Source organism: Acartia tonsa, chromosome 2 (genome assembly GCF_053477335.1).
Source record: "Acartia tonsa isolate MP-2025a chromosome 2, ASM5347733v1, whole genome shotgun sequence".
NCBI lineage: Eukaryota > Metazoa > Arthropoda > Copepoda > Calanoida > Acartiidae > Acartia > Acartia tonsa.
Window position 1 is genome coordinate 1,597,650 of NC_137261.1, and position 6,000 is coordinate 1,603,649.

The window sequence follows — 6,000 nt, forward strand, 5'->3', positions numbered from 1 at the left end:
GACATTGTTATACTTTGTACTATAGGATTAACAGAAATAATCAGATAATAAATAACATGTTTAAATGGTGCAACTTTGATTGCATGTTGGAATGCGCTTGCAAAAACTCTTCATAAATAACCTTGAGGGCTTAAAACCAAGAATATAAGGGATTCGGGCCCATCCCAATAAAACTCTGTGCTGATATGAGAAATATGAAAAAAAAACAAAGTCTTGTAATTATTAGAACTTAGTATGGTAGATTTAAGTTTTAGGTTGTAATGATAAACTTTTTTATTTCAGTTGTGAACTCTGAGCAAAAAGTCAATCCTTTAATATGAAATAGTTTTGGTTCAAGGATGGTTAAAGGCTATTTGTTTAATAAATATATGTTTAGATGGTTTAAGGGTAATATGCATCCAATTCGGATAGAAGACCCTTGATGCGCGGGGGAACTGCAGGTATATTTAATTTTGATTAGAATTCCTATCCATTAACTCCCTGAGATAAAAGCTGAGTTTATGGCCATTCTTATGTCACATAGAATGGGTCGTAAATAATCACATTTTTTCGTGATCAAAAATGAGCAATAACCCATTAACATTTTTGCTTTTAAAATGTTCTTTATACTAGAAAAAAAATTTTGAATGCTGATTTTGATTTTTTAAAATATAAGTTTCTTTTCTTTATATTTTTCTTTGTTGCTTACAATTACAGTATTTTGATTTGCAATTATTTTTAGGAATAAAATAAAGCATTTTATATCAAAATGATTAAGTATATAATTGGTGACAAAATATTATCACACCAGTAAAAAAGGGGTTCACAAAAAGAAATGCAGAAATAACAATACATATTATTATGCAAGATTTTGTATAAAATGTACATGTTATAATATCCAAGAATTGGTCATACATATTTTTACCATAAATAGAGGACTTGATTTAACAATTATTACCCAAAGGTTGAAAAAAGCGTTTAGATTCAATGGTTGTTAGTTTAAAATCTTTTTTATTTAGAAAAAATGTAAAACAGAAGGTTGTAGGTTCGAATCTCGGCCTAAAATATGTCATTGCTCAATACTCTAAATGTCCCCCTTGCTGGTATGTCGGACGTTTGTTGTTAATACTAAGTGTAGTAGGAATGTCTTCGCTCATCAAAAGTGATAATTCATTGAAAGGATAATTTAGGGCTTACAAATAAAATTAACACAATCGAAAGATTGGTTGGCTTTCTATAACAGAAAAATAGGGCTGCTGGATCTACTTACACGCCAGGTCCAAATATTGTGTTTTAAATATGACCACTGATATTTGTTTTAAGGCAACTTTTTTAGTAAAAATATATAGCTATTTTCTCTAAATTAACTATTTCAATCTTTATTCGTCTTTTATAAATTTTTATTTAATAAAAATACCCTTTATGGTATGAGAGAACAGAGGTGGATTCTTAAAAAACTTTTTGGCTCACTAGTTTTTTTAAGAATCCACCTCAGAAAAACGTATTCATTACTGAGCTTTTCCTGTTCGCGCTAATTTTTACCCCTAGTTTTTCAGATTTATTTGGAGAAAAGACTTTTAGAATAGACCACTAAGCTTCATAACAATGGGAAAATCACTCAAGCTGTTTTTTTTTGCAAAAGATGTGTTTTCTAGGGATCATAGGGTGGATTTAGGCTATTTTAAAGGATATGGAACAGCCCCTCTCAGGCTAATAACCATTATTAGCTAAAATGATTTCAAATTAGTAGATTTCTTTAAAGGATTATCATCTCTATTAATTCATTACTAGCGGTTGCGCCCTTAACATCTAATGGCTCTGAAATAATAACTAGACATAAAAATAGCTTAAAACATCCCAAGGACTAACTTTTAAATGTTATAGAATGAAACAATTCACCACCTATGTGAAGATTCTCAAAAAGGAGAATGCATTCAGTTTAATAGTTATTGAAATCATAAGCGCCTGACAAAAAACCTACTACTTTATCTACTAACTAGCGGCTACGCCCCTAGAGGCATCTAGAGGCACTTGGAGGAGGGGGAAATTGAATTAAAAATATTTTAGTTTAGATTAAAAAGACAGTTTCAAAAAAATTCTTTTAGGGGCGATTTCTCTTTGGACGGTTGTGGCACCCTCCCCAAAAATAGTTATAAACCTTCCCTGGACAAACGAAAAGCTACCTATAAAGGAAAGCGGTTAGCGAGATCCTTCGGTACAGACAAAAAAAGCTTATTACTTTATATATTAGGATAAAATGTAAAAAGGACAATTTAGCTATTCTTTACTCTATGTGAAAACTAGTCCTCTAATTTACACTCTACTTTCTGGGAAGAAACAGGTTTAGTGGCTGTGTTTTTAGGATTAGTGGTTTAGGGTAAGAAAAAAATTTAAGATAAATCATAACATACCAAAAAATATTTTTGAACTTCATAACAGGTTTCAAACAGTTTTTGTGCTTTTAATTTCATTAATTAAATACAACATAATTTTAAAATACTGTCTGTCTTGCAAACAAAACACATCAGATTTTCTCTACCATTGTCCACTTCCCCCCTGGTTTAAACCTGATTCTGTTAATTTTTAAACATGTAATCTAATTTGTCATCTGTTTAATAAAGGTGTTCATATAAACTAGTAAGAAAAGTAATGTATATGTGACGTAACACATCATTGTCATGTATAGTGATTTTACAGTACCTCCCGATTTTTAATATTTACTCATATAGTTGCTTTAATTATAATAATGTTTTTGAAATAAACTTCCATTAGAAATATATTTCAACTGTTTCATTGAAATACCTACAAAATGTTAATATTAAAATGTCTGTAGTCTGATTACAAACCAGTTTTTCAAGTCATTTTTTAGGCCTGACTTTGATAGGGTTCTGATGATATTGTTTTCAGTATAATAACAGCAAGGTAAGGGGCCAGTTTATGTGTCAATTATACTGTAGTATCTTAGATTTGTATAACTATAGAACCATCTTTATTCTATGCAATATAAGAATGTATGAAATGAATATTCCAGAACCCTAAAATAACTACCATAGTTTATTCAACAATTAAAATAAAGAATATATGCTGGCAGTTATTATCAATGAATCATCAATTTGAATTTAAGTTTATTTTAAAAAAAGCTAATAGTTACGATTAATTTTTGGCAGATTTTGTATGTAAAAACAATAATATTACCAAAAAAGAGTAAATTAAAAGGATCTTTGTGTGTCCGTCTGTGTAAACCGAAGGATCTCGCTAACCTCTTTACCAATTAGGTTCTCCTGTACAGGGTAGCTTGTCATATGTCCTGGAGAGGTTTGTAGCTATTTTGGGGGAGGGTACCAAAACCCACTCAAGAGAAATCGCAAAAAATATAACTAACACCATCTAGCGGCAGAAAAATATTTGTTGGTAAACAGCTTGCCTTAACATAGCATAAAAAAAACATTTTACGTACCCCTATAGGACTCTAGGGGCGTAGAAAAAAACATCTAACACACCTAGAGCAGTAGAGGAGCTTGGGCGATGCAACTGGGAACACAAGATTTAAATCTGTGAAGGTATTACGTCAGGGATCTTTGAATATAAAGGAAAGGTGTGGCAAAGAGAAAATGAAAATGATACCGGACTGGATCAGCTGAAAAAAATTTCCTATTTGAGCCCTAGTTTCCTAAAGTGTACAGCAGATAACCCAATTATTGCAGACCCTATTTTCAGCGACTCCGGTCAAATGGAAAAGCGATTTAATGTATAAACGATTTATACATTTTACATTCAACAATTTTAATTTTTCAAATTTTAATTTTGTTTTAAGTTTGAAGCTTTTTTAGGTAGTAGCAAATATTGAGATAGGACGCGGAAGCTACGCACACTTTCGGAAACTAAATTCAGTTCATCCCGGACTGAGTTAAGGGATAAGGCACTAGAAGAAAAAAGTTAAAGGTGCTGAATTTTAAATAGTGTTTTTAAATTTTGGTGCTGGTTAAGATATTCAACGAAATGTTCGTGTATGACTTTTAGTCAGTTCTTAGCCATAACGAAAAATCATGTGAAGCATCGTATTACAGAGAATTTTTGACAAAAAATAGAATACAAATCATAAATTTTTAATCTAGTAATTTTTTATTTTAATATCCGTGGAAAGCTGTTTATAATACTATGCGATAAATCACTATTCCTTACCTAATTTTTTTTGCATGAAAATTAAATGCTAGGGTGGATTTCCCACGTACCTAAAGTCTAATGGCGAAGTGACTAAATCTATTTAAAAAATCTTCTTTTTTTACTTGAACACTCCCTGTAAACTATGATATACCGGCTTATGAAGTTGGTATTGTTCAAATCAATGTATCAGGGCTCGTCAGCCGCGACTAAACCCTAAATTTAAACCCATTTGGATGTTTTGAATTTTGGGATCTACTGCAGTTCACGGTAAAATATTGCTGGTAAGCAATATTTCCAAAAATCTATGAATTTTAAAGGCTGCTAGCTGCCAAACGGCTGAACGTAGAGATCATACCCGCACACTATTTTAAGCGGCATAAAAAGGCCTACACATAATCTGAAATAGCCAAGATCCAATTATGCACAGGGAAAGCTTCACTGAAGAAAAAACGCGTAAAATAGGTCTTTTTCGCGCATTTCTCTGCACTGCGAGATAATTATGCATTATTGATTTATGGCTATTCCAGATTATTTGTAGGCCTTCTTATGCCGCTTAAAACAGTGTGCGGGCATGATATGTACGTTCAGCCGTTGGCAGCTAGCAGCCTTTAAAATTCATAGACTTTTGGAAATATTGCTTACCAGCAATATTTTACCGTGAACTGCAGTAGATCCAAATTTTGTTTTTAAAAGTAAGATTGTCATATTTTGGCTGTCAAGCCCTGCTTTTTAAAAAACTTTTTTCTTGAAACAAGGCCTCATGCGACTAGAACACTAGAATTTTCAACTTTATTGTGAATTAAGTAAAATAACAGACATCATTTTAGTAATATAACAAAGCTATTTTTATCAATAAGACTACTAGTGACTTTTAAAATTAATTGCATTAAAAACGATGGCGTTTTAATAATGAAAGGAAGTGGCTCTTTTTCTTTACTTTAATGCTTTGATTAAACATTTCACATATAGAAGAAATTAGAATAAATTGTTAAAATTTTTGGATACTTATTCTGGTTATCAATCACAATTTTAAAAAAAGTACCTAAAGTTTTTGAGCCATAAGAAAACTTTGGGGACTAGTTTAATCAACAGTCTAATGTCCCCCTACTGATTTAATGCCATTATTATGTCATCATAATTAGAATATCATACAAGTAGATTTAGATTTCTTGTTGTAAATCTGTTGGACATAATGTCGACGTAAATAAGATAAATTAGCTAGTATTTAAAACCTTAATTATCACATGCATTGTCAACTAAAGCTTTACGGGATTATTCCTGTTGTTTTAAAAGCTATGTACTTTCCTTAAGACTAGCAGACAAATGTTGTGTGTCCATGAAGGGGTTGTACATGGACGCCGTGGTGGACATCCTGTATCCCCTGCACATGTCAGAGACCCCCACCGTGTCTATGTGTCCTCCCCACCGTGGCTAATTGTCCTCCCTAGTTCTCGCCACTCTATTCCCTTCTAGGATCTGAAAATAAAGATAAAACAAGATCAGTTCTCATGAAAACTGATGCCTTTGTGTCTGTGAAATGTAAAAAAGATGACTGTCCTCTCGTGGAAAGGTTTTCCAAGGAGACTCAGACATCCCTGTAACAGGCACACACACACACACACAAGTAAACATTTTTTGGAGACAACCGTTTTGGAAGTTCCAAGAACAAAATAACGAGTAACCATATTTTTCGAATTGTTGGAAGAAATAAAAACTATATGCATTTTATTTATTTATAGGGAAAATTACATTTTAGAAGAAAAGAACAAAGTTTTTAAAATTTATCCCCTTTTTTATAGGCACTATTATTATAGGCAAATAACCTACAATCTTAAGAAAAAGCAAGTTTGTTGTAAA